The sequence below is a fragment of the Lucilia sericata genome, unplaced genomic scaffold (genome assembly GCF_015586225.1).
Source record: "Lucilia sericata isolate MDLA Ls3-8-SP2 unplaced genomic scaffold, ASM1558622v1 Contig000029F_arrow, whole genome shotgun sequence".
Taxonomy (NCBI): domain Eukaryota; kingdom Metazoa; phylum Arthropoda; class Insecta; order Diptera; family Calliphoridae; genus Lucilia; species Lucilia sericata.
Window position 1 is genome coordinate 627,774 of NW_023994067.1, and position 23,249 is coordinate 651,022.

Here is a 23,249-nt window from a genome sequence, read left to right on the forward strand (position 1 = left end):
CTTGGTGTTACACACGGAACGATAAACTTATATATACCTTCTATGACCACTGATGGTGGTGGAGGATATAAAAATACATACACTTGTATTTTTGCTTATTGTAAATGTTTGTGTAACTTGAACATTCAAACATATTACATCAACATCTAATTGAACTTTCATATAAACATAGAGGTAAATTGTGAATCCTTAATATACGTGGGCTGTGGTGATAAGAGAAGTGACATATATTTGAAAATGTTTGTTTAGATCAATGAAATTAGCTTTTTTCATAATGTTCTTAGATGGTTGACAAACATACTATCTCTTATTTAGATTTCTCTCACTATCTTCCAATTTAGTACAACCAAATATCGACATAATGTATGTACTTTAATATGCATGCCTGAGTACTATATGATCCTTTTCTTTTAGGTATAAATTTATAACCAATTTTCTGCTTATAACTTTGTATGATGAAAACATCATAAACAAGAAAAAGCAGAGACAGAAATAATGTAGATAAAGTTTAGAATTTGTTACTCTGTTACCACCAGGAAACTTCTTGTGGCTGTGTAAATGTTGCAAACATACATGGATGCATTCATAATACACTAAACACAGCCAACCAAAGAGAGTTTGAAATTTGTTCTCACAGTTGTTTTAAATGTTGCAAGTATGTAGTTTGCTTTGTATGCATGTATCCATACTCTGCTAAAGGGATATTTTTGCCTTAACAACGGATATTCCCTTGGGTTGTACAAATGCTAAAATGATGCATTTCCTTAAGTGTGTGTTTTGCTTTTGAAAGTGTTTATAAATACTTACATACATACTTTCATTTGAATAATACCATATTTATTTTCCACATTTTCTAGAAAAAATCCTACAATAAACCATTAAGAACTTTATTAAGCATTTATGAAATGAAAGTTAATTCCTTACTTAACGCTTAGTTAAGTGTTAAGTATCATTTAAAAGCTTATGAGTATTGTCTTCTATAGCCATATCGATACCATTTTATTTTAAATACTCTCTATTTAGTAGAAATTGAGAATACTCACAACGAGTTATGGTGGCGGGTGTATACATATTCATTATTGTGTCCCGAAGAACAATCTTATTAAGAATCTCCTGTAGGAATGGCTCTTAATCGGTGCGTATTAATGTACTGAACACGAAAAAATAAGACGGTTTTCAATATTCAATAACATTTTTTATTTTTCTCATATTAAGTACACATCCCTTGAGAGGTATTCCATCAAAAAAGTGGTCAAAAGATCACACTAATATTCCGCATGTATGTATGTACTCATAATGTTTTTCCCATGTACATACAAAAAAATTAAAACGATGCAATTTCTTTGGACTATAGTGTCTTTGTATTTTATTATTGCATTTCATACACATATACAACTACATACATACTTTAAGGACTCATATGAATATACACAGATCCATTAAAAGTTGTATTTTTAGCATATGTTAGTGTTCCATTGAGTGGTTCAATAAACGAAATAAATTTGTCTTATGTTTCCTTTAAGGCCTAATTTGTAAAATATTAACTTTTCAATATTAGTTTTAATAAGGTGAAAATATACTATTTTAAGAGAGATCCTTAACATTTAATAATTTCTCAATTTTAATTTGTCAGTATTCTAAGATCAATAATTAATAATAGTAATAATAAAATAACTTTCTGATTACTATTACCATTACTTGAATAGATGTGGAATGATGGTAAACCTCCTCTTAAAAGCAACAAAACAAAATCGGACAAATATTAACTATAGTATAAACACTTCAGAATATACATACATATGTACCTAGTTATTAACTTATATTTTGTTTCTTAAATAAACTAAACTTTATACACAGCAAATAAACTGCAGAATCCCTATTACAATGATTTGTATACTTTTATCGCATTCTTATTATTACGCCGACTGACGGACATTATACATCCTGCTTGTTTTCTAACTCTAAACAGTTTTATTCTCCTGTTTCTAATTTAAACTTAGGACCTAAAATAGTTCACTGTCATTCTTCATTTTTAGCAGCTTATGCCTATTTTCCGATTCCCTTTAATATAAGTACACAACTATAATTGCCTGTTTTATCTTTTCTTACATCTTGTGGACATTATTTTCATGTCTCTTATCATTTGGTCAAAATTCAAACATTCATTTTGTTGCACACAGAAAACTGCATTCCTTTTGTAAATGGAACTTGTGCTGGCACTGCGTTTCGTTTAGTTTATTTACCAGTTCAACTAAAATAAATTGCATTGGATTTCTAATGTATCTCAAAAGTATACAATGTTGTATTTGCGTAAGTATGTATTTATGTTTGTGAATTTGTTTATACATTCAAATAAATGTATTTGTGTTGACCCATTACCTCGTGTCCTCAATGAAGCAGATGGTCATAATTTTCACAAAAATGTATGTGTACACTCTTCTTCCACTACTGTTCACTGCTACTATTAGGACTATCATTCTCTTATTGTTGTGAGCCGGCCTCCTTCAGTCACATGCATAAATAAATGGAAAATAAAGAAACTCTGACTAAAAACGAAGTGGAATATTTGCATGGATTCATCTCGAATCGCAACCACTATACAAACTACTGATTTTGCATAGATGTATGTAAGTTTTAAACTCCAGTTCAATTCTAGGTTTGCTCTAATTCAGTTCATGTTAAGCTCTAGTTCTAGTTTAGTTCAGTTCTAGTTCACTTCTAGTTCAGTTCTAGTCTAGTTCAGTTCTAGTTCAGTTCTAGTTCAGTTCTAGTTCAGTTCTAGTTCAGTTCTAGTTCAGTTCTAGTTCAGTTCTAGTTCAGTTCTAGTTCAGTTCTAGTTCAGTTCTAGTTCAGTTCTAGTTCAGTTCTAGTTCAGTTCTAGTTCAGTTCTAGTTCAGTTCTAGTTCAGTTCTAGTTCAGTTCTAGTTCAGTTCTAGTTCAGTTCTAGTTCAGTTCTAGTTCAGTTCTAGTTCAGTTCTAGTTCAGTTCTAGTTCAGTTCTAGTTCAGTTCTAGTTCAGTTCTAGTTCAGTTCTAGTTCAGTTCTAGTTCAGTTCTAGTTCAGTTCTAGTTCAGTTCTAGTTCAGTTCTAGTTCAGTTCTAGTTCAGTTCTAGTTCAGTTCTAGTTCAGTTCTAGTTCAGTTCTAGTTCAGTTCTAGTTCAGTTCTAGTTCAGTTCTAGTTCAGTTCTAGTTCAGTTCTAGTTCAGTTCTAGTTCAGTTCTAGTTCAGTTCTAGTTCAGTTCTAGTTCAGTTCTAGTTCAGTTCTAGTTCAGTTCTAGTTCAGTTCTAGTTCAGTTCTAGTTCAGTTCTAGTTCAGTTCTAGTTCAGTTCTAGTTCAGTTCAGTTCAGTTCAGTTCTGTTCTGTTTAAGTTCTAATTCACCTTTTTCTGATTTTGTTCCTGTTTTTTTAAAAATATTCATGACTTAGAATTTCTGTAATGTCATCTGAGTAAAGGTTTAAAAGTCAATAACGAAGGAAAATTCAAATGGTCGGGTGCAAAGTGTAGAGTATTTGATATTTTATGAATGCATATTCTATGTGGACTTATACTTATGTGTTGTATGTATGAATATTTAAATATCCTTTCTAAGCTTTACATTAGAGGCGTCCAACATATATAAAACTTACTGGTCTAAAATTTTAGTCAAATCGTATAACAGGAATCCCTGCCGGAATTCGATTGAAAAGTTTAAAATTATGTAAAAAATAGGACGTTTTTGATTTCATCGATAATAATGACATTCAAATTATATTGAAATAAAATCTTATCTTCCACTTCACATATTTAGGAAAAACGACTAATTAAAAAAAAATTATAAAGAATTACATTTTTTTAAATGTAGCATGGGCAATATTAATTTTAAGACTCTAAAGAACAAAAAAAGGAACGATCTGAGCAAAATCAATATTTTTCGGACTCCTCTACTGTACATAGACATAGTTTTTGAACATGTGTGTGCATTCAGTATGAGTGTATTTGTAAATATGATTTTATGCACAAGTATTTGTTTGCTTGTACGTTCGGTTGTTTGTTTTGTTTGGCTGTCAACTTATTTGTGAGCTTCTTATTTAAGATTTATATGATGTGGTTACTAGACCAACCATAAACAACAAAAATAGAATAGCAATTCTAACAAATGCTGAGAAAAAATAGTAAAAAAAAATCCCAGCTGGTCTTAAAACTCTTCATAACTATTATAATTTATAAAATTTTCTTTAAAATCTATTTAAAAATTAAATGATTATTTCTACTTTCATTAAAAAATGTTGTTGTCATAAATTATTGCCAGTCGGTCTAGGATTTTATCTGCTGCAGGTGTATAAAATTATAATATTTTTTTTATAACTGTGTTATGTGTCTGCCTACTTACATAAGAAAACAAATAAATAGTTTAACAAATTAAAAATATTGTCAACATGGGCGTTAACTGTAATAGTTCCCCTCCGTTGTATAGCCATACATGTAATTATTGTCTGTATGTTGCTAAATTGATTCATATGTATATATTTTTTTTATTTCTGTTGGCATTTACTTTCCATGTTATTTTTCCCCGGTAATAATCATAAATCACTTTAATTTTTCTCTACCATTTACAGTCATGTTTTATATGTTTTTCTTTTGTTTTTAATGACTATTAGATTTTTATCAGCCAGAAAAATGATATGGGTGTATATCATTTACGACTCTTTGGGTACAGTTTTTGACTCATTAATATAATTTAGTAATCAGATTTGAACTAAAATTTTTTAAGAACATACCTTTTTAGTCACATGTGCAATGACTGTTCTGGAAATGAGTAAAAATAAAAAAATATTAAATTTAAATTAATTTTGGTTAACATCATAAATTGTGATAAAAATTAAACTTAATCTTTAGAATAATCATTAAAATCAATTTTTAACTTATTTTTTAGAAATTACATATTTACTTCCCAAAGTATAATACTCGGAGTCAAAGAGTCACACTCAGGAAAAACTTACATTGAAAAGTAATGAGTTAAAAAGCTAATAAAACCTCTTTTCACTACTTCTTCGTTAGCATTTTAGGTCATTATTTTAACACGGTGATGTCATTGGAGACAAGTACTTCCACGCTCGCTTACAAATAGGGAGTTAAAGAAGTACTTGCAATTTCTCTTACAAAGAAGTTGTTTTATTTTTTAATAATAAAAAAAGCCAGCTAGAATGCGAACCAGGGACTTCGGTTTTGTTAGTCAAATGTTCTAGCCACTGCACCACTGCTTAACTATTTTATTGCGCGTCAAATAATGGTTTCCACATACAATTTTTATTATTTTTTTTTGTAAAACAAAATTCTTAAGTCGCAATCAAATAAAAAGTGCAAACAAAGTGGCAAAGCCGAAAATAGAGTACTACGATATCAGATTATAAGAAAGTCATTACCATTACCTTCTAAATAATGCAGACGACAAGTAGTAGTCATTGAAAAGTAAGTAGTTATAGAAGCACAACCCATTACCGTGTTTTTGCTGGCCAGGTCATCGATTTTTCTACTTATAGAGATTTTTTAAACTTTAGTAATTTCAACATACAAGATTTCTCTTAATTCTAAATAAATTTAAATAGCTTAAATTATGTTCACATTCCAAAAAAAAGAATTTGGTCTTTAAAACATTTTTAGTTTAAAATTTCCGTAAAAATTTTAATAACACTTGAATGTGAAATAGTAATAAAAAGGAGTAAAATAAAATTCAAGCCATTCATACAAAATACTAATCAAAGAAACAAAAGAACTTCTCTATAATCAGCAGCACAATCAACCGAAATCAAGAACAATATCTATAATGTCGTCGACAGGTATGCATGGCAATAGCAGCAAAAACACAGCATCAAAACATCAGTTTATTCTCTACAATTATCCACAACTTAATGCTCAATCTACTCCTAGCTGCTCGTGCTCATTATTGTTAACAATAGGTCTTTTTTTTTCGTCAAGATTTCAGGTTGCACAAAGAAACAATTTAATAATTTATGATGATTTTTTTTTGTGAGTGTTGGTGCCTAAACAAAGACTTACTCACTCAGCCACTTACTAGACTTTGTCGGTGATGAAGTAAACACTATCATGCCAAAGTCTTGATGCTTGAAAACAAAACTAGAATCCTATAATTTGTTTTAAAGGTAGAAATACCATAAAAATACAAAATTGGTATCAACTTCCAGGCACAAACAAGCAAAAGAAAATCAACAAGAAATTCGTAACAATTTACAAGATACCAAAAGAATATACAAAAATCACACAAAACCAGCTTGCTTTGGAAGTAAACAACGAGGACAGTAGAAGAGTCTTGTAAGAAATACATGATGGACTCAAGGTCGTTTAGGTGCATTTATTAAGTTGCCGCCACAGTTGTTGCAGCTATATACAGCCTGTTGTTGCATTAACACGGCCGGTAGTTATAATAAATTTATAGGTTTCCAGCCAAAGCAAAAAATCGTATAACAATGGAGGAATCTGAAGATTTGTATGGAATATTTTAAAATAATAAAAAAAAAACACTAATATCATCAGCGTCATTGTAGTCAATTGCTACAGACAGCATTTTATTGAACTAAACCCAGCCATTTGGTCAACATGGCCATTAACGTCAATTTAAATTTGCCTTTGGGGGAAAAAAAGTAAAAGTGAAAAATGTGTGTGTTTAGGGGGAATTTTTTTTTCTGCTTTTCTATAAAATATACCATTTAAGTCAGTTTGTTGCATTAAGTCTCTTCGTTTACTTCATCTACTTATAATTGCTGGTAAATTGCAACTTAAATTGTTGTATGTTCTTTCCTCTTGAACCACTTCTTCTAGTTTGTTGTATTTTATGCCATTTAAAGTAGCAAAACTTTTTTTTTTGCATTTTGATTTTAGTCGAATTTTAAATGCCCTTTATGCAAATGGGAAATTCTAAATAGGCTTAAGATTTTCTAAAGAAAATTTTATTGGAGTTAAATGTTTATAGAAAACTTTATCCAATTTAGAGTTTAGATTTAGACTAAATTTGGTTTCATCTGTTGCTGGGTATTATAACTATTTATGTACAGAATTTGTTATACCCTACTCCACTATAGTGGGAATACCAATCTACTCAGAATTACTTTCAGAGTCGCTTAAGCTATGTCTGTTGGTGCGTCTCTTTCATACTCGGCCATGCCCGTCTATACATTCTTACTTGTGTTTTTGTAAAAGTTTAAACAAAAAATATTTGAATGAGCAATTTTTCAATAACATTTTTAAGAAAAATTTTGGAAAAAAATTTATAGAAAAAAAAATTTTTTTTTGGAAATATACTATGGTGAATGGAGTCCGGTGGATCAATTTTTTCTAGGAACATCTCCAAAACGATGCGCATTAATGTACTAAATACGGCAAGAAATAAAATATATTATTTGAAAAGTGCCTCAGTTGCCTAACCTAGCGATTGCGGGAACAAATATCTACAATTTTGGAGAGTATTTCTAGTCCGCAAAACGACTTTTAAGAGGCATATAAATTCCAAAATAATCTAAAAACCTGAAATATTATTTACTGGAAGTATTATCAGTCGATGTTCAGAAACTCAGTAATTCCTAAGAATTTTCCAATCAGTGTTCGTGAGGAATGTCATATCCGGAATAATATCACTCCTAAGATATTTTGATCTAATTTCGGCGAGAGCCTGACAGTGTCAAAGAAGTTCCAGAAGCTCCAAAGTGTCACTGTTCTCTTTTCATGATCTACATACGTCTGAATCCGCACGTCCTGTTTTGTATAGATGTGCCCGCAATCATGTGTGCCCACTCAGAATATGTACCATCATACTAACCTCAGATTTGCTCATTTTGAGCAGCCTTCTCGTCCTACTCCCGATAGGGTCACCCCATAGGATCTTTATAGTTCTAACCACCGTTTCATTATTTCAAGAGGCCTTATGTGTTTCTCTCAACCATATTTTTAATTATGCCCTCGTTACGTCAAATGGTTTTACGTTCGTCAGGTTAACTACCTCGAGCTCCCTTCCCTTTAAAGCTACATTCGCTCTTGTATTGTAGACTACTCCTGAGTGCCCTGGGAGAGTATTCGGTTAGAGCTTTTTTTTTTTAAATCCAACACGGTCTTAGAATTAACTTTATCTTCTGTGTAACAAAATTACTCAAAAAATATAAAATTATTTTGAGACCCTTTTCGAAAATAATGCAGAATTTTTTTAACATATTGCACTGAGATCAAGAACTGAAAAGTCCTTTCAAAAAAATGTATTTTTAATTTTTCTTTTGTATTCATTACATACGCAACGATTGAGATATAGATGAAATTCTTAAAAAAAAGCTGTTCCTCTTGATACTCTAGATTCGGATCTAGCACTGTTACTTTCCTTTAAAATACAGTCTTAACTATTTGTTTGTTTGACATGGCTTTGGCGAATCAATAAGTGAATCTGAAACTTTTAAGTTCATAGAGAAGTAAAGCCAAATGTCTACGGTCATTTCCTTGCGTTACATGTCACATAATAAAATTAACTTAATCCCATTTTCGCTGGTTGTTACGATAAATTTAACAAATAATTTATTATATCAATACCTTTTTTTGCACGTCCTATTGAATGGCCTAATAAAGGCAACAAATGAGCCATAATATCTATATCCCAAGGAGTGTAGTCTTAAGCGTTCGCAATTTTAACTATTTGCCATACAAAATACATATTATAAATAAAAAGTATGTTGGGCTAAACAATCGTCAGTAAGATAGTGGTTAATCTTCTCTTTAGCATTGGACACTTTTCGTCATCATGATCAAAATGTTCTTGTTGATTGTTTTATTATTATTTTCCATCAAGATTGATAGGGGCTCTGTCTTTTGTATAACAATAATTGTGTGTCTTCTTCATGCATTTGTGAGTGACAAATCTTAAGGCCCTCAGGTAAATAAACTTGTTGAAATGGCTGTATTGTAAATAATTGAGTTTAATACTTATTGACTGAAAACCATCGTCAGCCACAGTAGCTATTTTATGTATGTAGCGTAGCTATCGCATTAAGCTTACAAATATTTTTGTTGTTCTTCTTTTGTTATTAACGCTGGTGGATGGAGATGGCTATTTTAAGATATGTATGTATCTCTAGTGATTTTCGAAAATTCAATAATTAGTTTAATTTATGGTTGTTTAAATCTATTTTTAGGCAAATATTTACATTCATTTATATTTTAAGCGAGGGGAAATTCTGATAGGCGTCTTCTTGTTTGCTATGGAGATGTTTATTTCAAATATAAAATGTTAAGTCAAATTTAATTGATATTGTACAAGTCTAAGTTACTGGTTTATTGTTAGTGTTAAGGCGTAGATGAAAACATAATAATTCGTTTATTTTAAGTTTGATAGGTGTAAGAGTATTTTGAATAAAAGAGGTGTTCAACAAATTGTAGGTCTTAATATAATTAAAAAGTAATTTAAATACAAATTTTTAATTTTTAAACCAGCCTTACATAACGATAGCTTTTCTTATTTAGACAAAACTCCCATAGATTCATGTTTTCATATTTATTTTTATACCCACCATCAAAAAAGATGGGGGTATATTGATTTTGTCATTCCGTTTGTAACACATCGAAATATTGGTCATAGACCCACAAAAGTATATATATTCTGGGTCCTCATTAAATTCTAAGACGATCTAGCCATGTCTGTCCGTCCGTCTGTCTGTTGAAAGCACTATAGAGTCCGAATGGAATGAGCTAGAGGGTTGAAATTTCACATAAATATTTGTTATAGGTAAGGTTTGTCTGGTATTGAAAATGGGCAATATCGGTCCACGTTTTCGGATAGCCCCCATACAAGTGGCCCCTCGAAAAGCAGCTTTAATAGCCATAACTTGTTTAAAAATACGAATATGGCAATGAAATTCGACATAAGTAAGTTTCTTATGATCCGAAATCACTATGCAAAATTTTATGAGGATAGGTTCATAATTGACCCTACCCCCCATATAAGGTCCCCTTCAGAAAATGACTTTAACGCTCATTACTGGCTTAAAAATACTAGTAGATAGATGAAATTCGACATAAGTAAGTTTCATAAGAGTCAAAATCTATCTAAAAATTTTATGAGGATCGGTCCATGATTGACCCTACCCCCCATATAAGGTCTCTTTCAAAAAATGACTGCAAGGCTCATTAATGGTTTAAAAATACGAGTGTAGCGATGAAATTCGACACAAATAAATTTAATACGAACCAAATTCTGTCTACCAAATTTATGAGGAGCGACCCATAATTGACCCTACCCCCCTATATAAGGTCCCCTTCAGAAAATTACTTTAACGCTTATAACTGGCCCAAAAATACGAGTATACAGATGAAATTCGACATAAGTAAGTTTCATTCGAGTCAAACGAGGTTTGATGGTGGGTATATAAGATTCGGCATAGCCGAATATAACACTCTTACTTGTTCACGCTAAATAATTGTTTCATTCACTGCTGATGTTTTGATTTTTTGTAGGTTTTTCAATATTTTCCACAGCAGCAATTAAAGATTACGTATAAACGAATATACATACATATACGTACACGTACATATGTATATGTATGTGGTTTTTCTATTATAGACAAGCTTTAAGCTAAAATTCATATTTGAGACATTGTGGAGACAACCATGTCTTTTAAAATGTTATGGGTATTTGCGATTGAAAAAAAACTAACATGAAACAATCAACTGAATGAACTATTTTTATTAGTCATAGCAGTTGTTGTATTATTGTCATTTGTTGGTCCCTCTATCTTGTTTGTATTTGTTACCACCATGTCACACTGGTTTTGTCGATATGTTATGTTTGTAGTTTGTATGGTTGTTAGAGCTTGATTTAACATTGCTGCACAGTAGCATTTTGTATGTTGCTGATTGCTTTTTTTTTTTTTTGCTTTCGATTGCTACTGCTGTTTATTTTACTATTGATGTTGTTGTTGCTGTTTGTCGTTGTTATTGGTTGTGTTATGTGTTGTATTAGTACAAGTAGTGCCAACATTTTGTTTAAATTTATATTCTTTAAAAATTTATGGTTATTGTATGTGTTTCCTTATTTTCTTTTTTGCTTTGCATATGCGATTATATGTATTTAAGAATACGAGTAGTTGTAATTTTTACTACCAAAGCAACTGCTGGTGCTACTGTTGTAGCCCTCAGAGTGCTGAAAGGCTTTTCTTTTGGATCTGTTTTAGTGTCAAAAGTTGTTGTTATTCTGGAACAGATATGGCGAAGAATTAATTCACTAACGTTATACAGAAACAAACTGGAAACAGCTTTTTTGGGTCCTAGGGACTGGTTACAAATTTAGTTTGAAATTGTTTTTTAATTTTACCATTCTTAAGAGATTGATTCGGGAAGTAGTTATACCCTACACCACTATAGTGGGGAGGGTATTATACGTTTGTGCTGATGTTTGTAACGCACAAAAATGTTGGTCCTACACCAACATTTTCAGAATCACTTTCTGAGTCGATTAAGCCATGTCCGTCCGTCCGTCTGTCCGGCTGGCTGTCCATGTAAACCTTGTGCGCAAGTTACAGGTCGCAATTTTCAAGATATTTTGATGAAATTTGCACCATACGTGTCCAACAACGAAGCCTGTTGAAAATGGTTGAAATCGGTCCATTATTTCACCTAGCCCCCATACAACCCTACCCCCGGAAAGGGCTTTTGAGTTCATAATTATGTTAAATATTGTAGTATATCTACAAAAATCGGCAAAACTTAGTTCTATATGCGTCTTAATAATACCACCAATTTTCATAAGTATCGGACTTTATTTGACCCTAGCCCCCATACAAAGTCCCCTTCTGAAAATGACTTGAAGGTCAATAATTCACTAAGAAACACTAGTATCACGATGAAATCTAGCATACATAACTCTAATGTAAACGTAAAGCCATGTACCAAAATTTATAAGGATAGGCCCATATTTACCCTTGCCCCCATATAACCTCTCTTTTAGAAAATCACTTTTTTCAACATATTGTTAAAATATTTCGGAATTAAGGTAAACAACTTAAATGCTTTGTTATTAAATATAATCCACATTTTTAACATGCTCAGTGGTGTAGGGTATCATATGGTCGGCCATGCCAGACTATACTTAGGAAGAATTTTTATTTAAGAGTCCTTATACTTTAACATGACGTTGTAGATGCAAATAAAATATTATGTCTTTTGTACCAGAAATAACATAATGGCTACATTTGGCCTTAACCTCCAAATAAAGTCCCCTTCAAAAACTGGTATTGACAATCATAAGAGGTGTACAAATACCAGTATAGCGATGAAATTCGACAAGTTTTATATGAATGAAAATATGTCTACCAAGTTTCATGACGATCGATCCATAATTGACCCTACCATACAAATCCTCTTACAACAATTAAAAAAATATATATGGATATTACTATATGTTGAATTAGTTTATGTTGAATTTTGGCTTTATTTCGATATATATTTTTGATTTTATCAAAATTTTGTATCATTTATTTTTGTATAAAACGTATTTGTGCCTATTTTTGTAAGGATATTATTATATTTGGCATAGTATGAGCTTCAAATCCCAATTTAGGGGGTCCGGTTATATGGGGGCTAGGTGGATTAATATCAATCAAAAATCGAAAGTTATATGTGTACCAAATTTTATCGAATTATCTTCAAAATTGCGACCTATACTTTGATTGCAAGTCAGACAGACAGGCAGACAGGCAGACAGACAGACAGACAGACAGACAGACAGACAGACAGACAGACAGACAGACAGACAGACAGACAGACAGACAGTCGGACGGATATAGCTTAATCGACTCAGAAAATGATTCTGAGTTGATTGGTATACTTAATTCTATGCGTTACAAATATCAGCACAAATACAATATACCCTCCCCACTGTAGGGTATAAAAATTAGTTTATTGTCGAAATATCGTTTAAAAATGTTGGCTATATTAAGATAAAATCCGACAAATGATTTGTAGTGATAATATAATTTATATTTCAAATGCCCATTGAGGGCCCTATCCCTAAATCACCCTGATGTTTCCATAAATATGGATACAAAAAACTAGTTAGCATAAATCTATTAAACCATTAGACCGTGGTAGTAATTAAAGAAATAATTAATCCATAAAGTCCCACTTTTTTATAGATCAGCCGCTTTGATGGCTCTACTAGGTCAATGTTAGTATAAGCTAAAAAATATAATAATACTAGGATGTCCAGCTCTGCTAGGAAATACTTTTTGACAAGATAAATACTTACTTAGTTTCTGGTCTCTGTTAATGGGTATGCACGTTACATAACAGAGAGTTAATACTTTTAAATAGCTATCTCATGGTAACATTCTATTAACCATAACATCATGATGCTAAAAGAATCATTTGCATATTTGCGTATCCCAAACGAAAATAAAAAAAAACTTTTGTAACTCATGGAAATGATGCTCTTAATATTTTGACAATGTATGTAAATCAATAAACTATGACAACAACAGGACAAAGTATCTTTTGACTTACAACAATTTAAACGAAAGGCCAGGGAGAGGGCAAAGCTCTAGGTATTGTAAGTCAATACTCTATAAATTTTATAAAATGTTTTTCATTATTATTTTTTTCTTTTTTTGTTCGTACATATTTTTCTTGTAGTTTTTGAGTTTTATCCAAATATAAGAAGAAATATCTGTTGCTTTGTCACAACCTACTACTTACTGTACTTACTCATGCTTAAGTAAATATTTATGTTAAAATTGTTTGTTGTTCTTGTATTGTGTTACAATCCTTAACTACACCTGTTGCCAATTGTTTTATTACTAAGTGGAAGTGTTCTTTGTACACTTACGTTTACAACATATTAAAGTTCATGTAAAATTTTCCTATTTACTATAACATAAACTATAGTAGACAAGAAACATGTAGCAATAGTAAGAAGCAGGCAGTTGTCCTTATAGCAATAATGTCATGGTGAAGATACAAACAAATGTACGCTACTATCGGCAATAATAATAAAAATAGACTGATGGATAATTTTTGGAATTCAACGGCTTTTGTTCAATGCTCGGACATGTGTTACTTAAAATTATCGCTAATTCATTGTTTTGTAAAATTATATAACAAACTTTCTTACTGAATGAAATTTGCAATAAGAGTTTGATGTAGTAGTATACAGCATGCTGCATAATAGTAGTAATCTTTAATAACATAAAAATTACGTACTACTTATACATATATCAAATATTTACATACGTATAATACCCCAGAGGAAAAAAAATATGCAGTTAGTAGGCCTTATTTTGCGGATACAGGGCCTGCTAATTTCTTGTTTTTCTTTTAAAAAGACCAGACAATTGTAAGGCCTTACAATATTTCCCGCCAGCATGTATTGAATAAAGTTTTATATTAAACTTACTTGGTTGTTTTCGAAAATATTTAACTTTACAACAAACTGGTCGATAGTTTATGTTTATAGGTTTTCTCTTCTGCCTTAAAAATCGACTTTATGTATCATGTCTTCAGTCGGCACTGGCTCTTTCTTACCCATTTGTTTTTATTGTTGTTTATTTAAAACATGTTCAGTTGAATGATGGGGACGAAAGACGAACGAAAGCAAAAGGAAGTAGGAAATTGGTAAAAGGATTTTATTTGTTTAAAATGAATTTTACACGGAAGCTTTTATGTAAATTTTATGACAGCAATTTATATCAACATCAAAAAAAGGAAAAAACAAAATCATTGTCCTGGCCATCAACCTCGTTTCATTATTATAAGCATTATTCTTTTATTATCGAAATCATCATTATTGGGTATTATATTCATTTTACACACTCACTTACTAATGATTGTAATGTATGAATGTATTTGATTTTGTAATGTTAATTTTTTATTTGTTCGGTTTATTTTGTTCAATTGTTTATTTATGTTCTTTGTATTGTTAAATTCGTAAATGAAACCAAATAAATGAACAGTTTTCTCTCTATGTATAATATGATTTCAATAGATGTATAATTAGACTACTTAAATAACTTTTAACCTTTAAATGGGAAATTTGTGAAATATTAAATGACTTTTTAAATCTAATGCTTTTTAATGACTTCTTTGTGTTTTAAATGCTATTATTTATTTGAAATAGGAACATAAGTAAATTATTTTATGCAAAGTGTATTTATAAAGTACTTGTTGTACTACAAAAATCTATAACAACCACAGCCATCAACCATTGATGAGTTTTTTAATTTTTATAATTTTTATCAGGAAATCGACGAACTATCGTATTAATAAAACTTTTGTGCACTTGATAAAAACTGAAATAAATGCGCGTCGTTTGAGATACATATGTCACGAAGATGTTTCCGAAATGGAATAGATATAGGAGGATTAAAAAAACTGCTGGACAAAACGGGACATTTTTATACCCTCCACCACTATCAGTGGTGATAGAGGGTATATATAAGTTTGTCGTTCAGTGTATAACACCAAGAAATAGTCATCTGAGACGCAAAATAGTATATATATTTCGGATCCTTATCAAATTCTTAGTCGATTTAGCAATGACCGTCTGTCTGTGTAAAAGACGCTCACGTTAAAACTAAGCAAAGGAAATCAAGCAAATATAGCGCAAATATCTATTATTGTCCTAAGCAGTATGGATCCTTATCAAATTCTTAGTCGATTTAGCAATGACCGTCTGTATATAACACGTTAAAACTAAGCAAAGGAAATCAACTATATATTATTGTCTTAAGCAGTTTGGTATTGAAAATCAACAAAATCGGTTCACAACGTAAAATGTTATGAATGCAAATTTTGAACTACCTCGAAAAAATTGAGTTTTTTTCCTAATTCTAAAGCAGTTTTTTCTGAAACTATCAAGGATATTTCGATGAATTTTGTCACACGTAATTTTTTTCTGGCATGGATCAATTATGTTCAATATCATAACAATCAATCCAAAATTTCCCATAGCCCCCGTACAAAGCTACATATTCCCGGAAATTAATTTATCGTGAATAACTCCCTGAAATACATATATAAGGTACACTAGGGTGGGTCGAAAAAAAAAGTTGAGTCAGTCACCCCCTACGATTAAAGATATGTTAATAACATTTCCAAAAATATAAAAAATATTTTTTTGCCACGCCTAGAAATACCGCCCTTTTTGTTTTTTATATATTACGCCTCCATTTTAAGTCCGCTCGTAACATATAATATATCAATATTTATGGCTTGACTGTAGCTATATTTCACACTTAGACAATTTTTTAATTCGACATCATATTCTATGCGCGACTTCTGATATCTCGGATCCTTCCCCAAAATCTAAAAATATGGCTATACTGGAATAAAGTATATTTAATTATATGAGCTATTAGCTTTTAAAATGCCCAGTTTTATGCATAAACAGCTATTTTACAGGTATTTAAAAATACCTGTATACATAGTTCTAACTACAAACAATTAATTTGCTAGGGATATGGTCGAAAACTATTTTTTCAAATTAATTTACAATACACAAATTTCATTCTGCCCTTATCTTAACACAAGGAAGATAATTTTATTCGGCATTTAATTTTATTAATTAATAACAAAATCACGTAGGTACATAAAAATTAAACATTTTATTTTATAAAAATCTATGCAAAATTAAATAGTTATACTTTATAAAAATATTTCTTGTTTTTACCATACAATTACTCTCTTGGTTCTTTTTTAAACAATTTTCAAAAATGTTTATACTAATTTTTATAAAATGTAATAAATTTATTTAATGATAGATTAACTTTTCTTAAATAGTTATATATTTTTAAAGAAGTTCTTGAAATAAAAACTAATAAAAAAATATTGGTCGGGAATGGCCGACCATATGATACCAGTTATGAGTATATCTAAAACATGATTTCTTTTTTAATAAAGCATTTATATTGAAAAAAAACTAATTTTCTGAAAGAGCCTATATATGGGAGCTAGGATCACTTATAGACCGATCCTATCAAAATTTGGTGGAGGGATTTATGTTCATATAGGAGTTAGATATGCAGAATTTCATCATAATGGAAGTGTTTAAGAGGGAAATAACGACAAGCCACAATTAAGAGCTCCGATTTAATCCATTTTCAAACAATTTCGTCCTTTGGTAAAGTGAAATATTTGAGCCTATTTTCATCAAATTATCAATTGCGACTTGTAGTTTGATTACAAGGTTTAAATGGATGGACAGCCGGGCGGACATAGCAAAACCACTATATTGCTGTCTTGATATATAGTACATACATAGTTAACTTTCTGCTATTTTGAAAGGAAGTAGGATCTGAAATGGTTTGTAACTGAAACAATAAAACGGATTTCTGTTCATTTAAAAAAAATGTCGACTGTTTTTCCTGGCAAATTAATTGTTTGTTATGGGAACGGTTGATAAATACTTCAACATTTTTAAATATCTACAAAATAGGTGTTTATGCATAAAAGTGAGCATTTTAAAACCTAATAGTTCATATAATTCAATGTACTTTATTCCAGTAAAGCCACAATTTTCGATTTTGGGGAAGGATCCGAGATATCAGAAGTCACGCATAGAATATGACGTCGAATTAAAAAATTTTCTAAGAGTGAAATATAGCTACAGTCAAGCCATAAATATTGATATATCATATGTTACGATCAGACTTAAAATGGCGACGTTATATATAAAAAACAAAAAGGGCGGTATTTCTAGGCGTGGCAAAAAAATATTTTTTATATTTTTGGAAATGTTATTAACATATCTTTAATCCTAGGGGGTGACTGACACAACTTTTTTTTTGTCCATAGAGACCGACCCACTCTAAGGTACACTTTCGAAAATCACTTAAATGCACATATTTCGTTAATAAGTAAAGCTATTGTGATAAAATTCGATACCAATATTTTTTGTCTATATATGAATCATGCTACGACATTTTTTTCGGATAGGCCCGTAATTGGTAATAGCTCCCATATAAGGTTCACTTCCCAAAATCACTGAAACGCACATATTTCATTAATTAATAAAGATTTTGTTGTAAAATTCGACTTGAATTTATTTTGCGTACATATAAATTATTATATGAAATTTTTGTCCGGATCGGTCCGTAAATGATCACAACTCCCATATAAGAACCATTTCCGAAAATTAGTTAAACGCACATTCACAATCAAAGTTATCGGGATAAAATTCATCATAAATGTGTATTTTCCAGATCGGTTCATAATTGGTCTTAGCTTCCAAATAAGGTTTACTTCGGAAAATCACTTAATACCACATAACTCATTAATAAATTAATATATCGGGATAAATCATTCTACTAAAAAAAACACTAAAACGGATTTAGTTCAGTAAAAATGTCGACGTCGGAGTAAAACTCGAGAGGAGTATGGTGTGTAAATATACAAATCATTCTCCTAAATTTTTTGGCATTGCCAAGATTGGCCCATAATAAGTCATTGCACTCGTACAAGGTCCACTCCGAAAATCACTTAATATAAATTTTTCTGGACCTAATCGAAATTAGTTCCACAAACTCTCCACAAGTAGTTCTGGAAATTGTATTTTTTTATTTGATTCCCATATTGACCAGAACTAATGGATAAAAATATTTTGATAAATTTTTATATCCTTAAAACTTAAAAATGAAAAAAGATTAAAAAACTGAAAACGAAGTTTTACTATATATAACCTCATTCCTATCCAAATATTGCTGTCGCATGGTTCTACATAAAAAAGATGTATTTTTCACAAACTTATTCCTTAATAAGATTATAAAAACAAAAGCAAATGAACTAATTTGTGACTATAGTATTAACTAACTACATTTGTATATGTAGATGACACCTCATATTTGATTTGTAAATTAAAGGACTTTTCTTTTTACACACTATTTTAAACATTGTTTTAAATTCCTTTTCTGGTCAATATGTTTATTTCAACAAATGTTGTAGTAGCTTGTCTTTTTTCATCCTTTTGTGGAATGGTTGTATGTTCGTTTATTTTTTGGTCAACTTAAAAGTGATTGTTTGTGAAATGAAAAGGTTAGTGGCATGATGTTGTTGTATTGTCAAACATAAAAAAACTGCTAAACAAACCCAAAGAAATCTAATACATTATGGAATAGGCCAATGTGAGGGGCAACATAAAAGATACACTCATGCTTAAATGAAAATCTTGAAATTTATTTTCAACAAACTGAATGTTTTAATATTGATTAGGAAGTACATATAAAGACTTTGAAAATAATAATTTTGATTTCATTGAAATTATATTTTTTTTTAACGGACCTCGCATATGGGTGTTGTTTTCTTTTAATGTATTCTACTTCATCATCTGCGTGTAAAAGCGGGCGTGTGTGTGTATTTGGATGGATGTATTCCTTTTCTGTTCTCGTTATTTTTCATGTCATTTGACAATTTACAAAATTGCTTTTATCCTGTGTGTTTAGCTGTATGACTTGACAATGTCAAGTGTTTTGTGTTGTCCAGTTTTTTTTTTGGTATTTTAGTTGTGTGAATTTTTTTCCAGTTTGTTTATTTTTTGCACTGAAAACCACAAAAAAAACCCAATTGCATTTCTATTTACGAAAAATCGATTTGTTATCAATGCTGGTTACAAGCAGAGACAAATAGAAGAACAACTGTCACACAGCATCATTGATAAACATTTATTTGTAAAGATACCAAATCAAAAACAAGTATCTATCACCTTAACAATCATTATCATCAACAACAACAGTATAGACAATCAGCAACATCAGGCATAAAAACATAAAATGAAGAAATACAACAACAACAACAAGACTTTGTATTTTCTTTTCACCAAATAAATGTCTTGACATTTATAACTATCTATTTGGAATTTAAGAAATTAGAAATTCAATAAAAGTATCTTAAAAACTCAATACCATTGTATTGTCCTTCACAGCAATAATAAAGAAGAAGTAGGAAAATTTTGTGGGTAAAGTTCGACCCTATGTTTAGGTACACAAGTGATTCCATTATGATCCTCAAGTACATATGTTAAAATTCATAAATATGTTTTCAAAATTAAAATCTGTAGACCTCGACTTATAGAGGCAGTTTGTCGGGTGAACATGTCTTAAATTAAAGTGGTAATTATATGCGTACGAGTATAGAGCGATCATAACAAATGTTTCAACAGGTTTCAGTATAGGTAATCTTATGAATGCTTTTTGTGCATTTTAATTTTATTTTGTGATTCCAAAAAATGGAGCTTTTTGGAGATTATATGAAAGCTATGTTCAATTACATATCATCCAAATCTATATAGCCAAATCCGCTATAATGGGGAGAGTATTATTTGATTAACGGACGGACAGAATTCTATGGACTCCGAAAGAGACCCTGGAGGCCGTAATGATACCATTATTTCTAGTAGTTACAAACAAATGTTGTTTAATATACTATAGGGCTCAGAAATAACATAACGACAGCAACAGTAGCAGCTTTAAAACTCCGCAAAAAAACGACATCACCAAAGCAAATATTCTTGCTTACAATTTCGAATGAATTCCAAAAATGTTCATGCAATTTGAATCAAATTAAAGTACAAATTTTAGTACAAACAGAAAAAAAAACACATCTATAGTTAGAGAAAGGAAAATGAGCATCACAACATTTAAGCCATTCGAGTAGTCAGTCGTACATGAAATTGGCAAACAAACAAATTGCAGCGACAGACAAACAAACGAAACTCAATAATCCTTTTTAGACATCTATTCATAGTCTTGAAGTGTATGTGTCTGAGTGAGTATCATGTATTTCGTGTTTTTCTGTAAATGTTTAACAGGTAATACTTTCAACAGTCCATATCGTTCGTTTGCTACAACACTGGCATAATTTTGAAAATTTCTTTTCTTTAAAAATTGCTTAACATTTTATCAAAAAAATTAAACTAGATTTAAATTGTATAGATTAATCATTTAGCTATCCTCGCTTGTCTGAAATTTACAATTTAAAACATACGTACGTTTGTACTAATGTTTATAACTCACAAAATTATTGGTTCCACACCCACCTTAAAGTAAACCGATCAACTCAGAATCACTTTCTGAATCACTTATATACCTTAATGTTCCTTTTCCTTTTATTTACAAAAAATAAACACATCTTTTCGAAGAATCCTTTTAAGCTATCTAAACAGATTTTTGTGTATGTAGCTTCCAATATGTACGGGTACATATGTATGTGTGTACGTTTAAATCCATAACCATCATACTTACATTTAACAAAATGACTTTAAATTGAAAGAGGATGGATGAACAGCAATCGCACAACAAACAAAAAAATGGAATAAATGAATGGAAATAGTCATTGGTATTTTACTATCAATCAGTCAAAAGTCCATGCTTCAGATAAACATTCGCCAAACATATAGTATCTTTAGTTCAACAAAATGTCTGTTTATAGCCACGTTAACAACTTTAACATCTTAACATTGATTAAATGGCAGGAACATGTTGTTGTGTACGAATTGTTAATATCATTTAGTTGTATAAAAGATGCAATTGCTGTAGAATACTTCAACATATTATTCATTTACAACAGTACCGACATAACTCAGAATATAAGTTTTTTGCTACAATATTTTTTTTTTCTTTCATATTTTTTCAAAAATTTACTTTATTTTCGGGGTGTGAGCAATTTTTTTATGGTAAACGTCAAAACTAGACTCAAAAAAAAAAAAAAAAAAAAAAAGAGAAAAGCCTTTTAAACTCTACTCTTTAAATTGTAGAGAATGAACAATATGTCCTTTTATGTTCTATAACGATAAAACTATAAAATGAGAAAAAGTTTTTATAAATGAAAAAGTAAAATTTGAATAGTTACTTATACAAAGTTTAGTTTAACATATCAAGTCTCCATTTGGTTTTATACCCACCATCAAAAAAGATGGAGGATATATTGTTTCTGTCATTCCGTTTGTAACACATCGAAATATTGGTCACAGACCCACAAAAGTATATATATTCTGGGTCCCTATAAAATTCTAAGACGATCTAGCCATGTCCGTCCGTCTGTCTGTTGAAAGCACGATAGAGTTCGAACGAGAAGAGCTAAGTAGCAGAAATTTTGCATAAATATTTTTTATTGATGCAGTTTATTTGGCATTGAAAATGGGCCATATCGGTCCAATGGGCCATATATCCAATCACTTAAAAGCACATATTTCACTATCAAATAAGGCCATCTTGATAAAATTCGACACAAACATGTTTTGCCCATTGAAAATGGGCCATATCGGTCCATGTTTGCGCATAGGCCCCATACAAGTGGCTCCTCGAAAAACAGTGTAAACAGTCATAGATGGTTTAAAAACATCACTATGTCAATAAAATTCCACATAAACAAGTTTTTTATGAGCCAAAATCTCCCTACCAAATTTCTCATGGAATGACATTAACGTCCATAACTGGCTTAAAAATACCAGTACCATGACCTAGTTTTATATATGATCTAAAATCTTTCTGTCAAATATTATGAACATCGGGTCATATTGGATCAAAGCCTTCGTATAAGGCTTAGAAAACCAAAATCTTTGTAAAATGTTCGGAGGATCGGTCAAAAATTGACCATAAGTAAATTTACAGGAAATGAAATCATTAAAAAAATTATTAAATATGATAAAATAAGTATTACCATCACCCTGACTATATTACTATTTATATATGATTAGTTTAGAATAAATCCTACAAATGATTAAATTGTGGTAGCAAAAGTATCGATTTATATACTATACTTTCCGAAATTTTCTTGAAATTTAATACACATGATTTGATGGTGGGTATATAAGATTCGGCACAGCCGAATATAGTACTCTTACCTTTTGAAAATTAGATATGTACATTAAAATAATAAAGTTGTATTATGGTTCTTCCTGTTACTAACCTGCAAAAGAAAAAAAAGGAAAACTTTATTAACAAATTATATGAACATATTTATAAAACTATTTATAAAATATTCTACAATAGCAATCCAGTTGAGATAATGCTAAAATTCGCGATAGTTTCATATCTTACACTAACGCACAGTAGTGTAGAAATAAAAAACAAATAAATAATTCTGGAATTTCTAAACGGTTTGTTCGATTCTAATGAAATTTCACATGTGTAAATTTATTTTTATATAGAAAAATTTTAATCTACTATAGTTTGTTGAAAATCGCTCCAGTTCAAATTGCTGCAGATCTTAAATTCTAATGAAATTTCACATGCGTCGAGTT

At 30.5% G+C, this 23,249-nt stretch overlaps 1 protein-coding gene across 1 annotated transcript in view; it reads right to left on the reverse strand.

Moving 5' to 3' along the window:
- The window catches only part of LOC119610620 (serine-rich adhesin for platelets-like), a 190,847-nt gene that overhangs the window by 143,895 nt on the left and 23,703 nt on the right, over nt 1–23,249 (reverse strand). Inside the window, exon 2 of the mRNA XM_037965917.1 lies at nt 4,759–4,786. The gene's annotated coding sequence lies outside the window, so the exon portion shown is untranslated. The remainder of the gene's footprint in view (nt 1–4,758; nt 4,787–23,249) is intronic.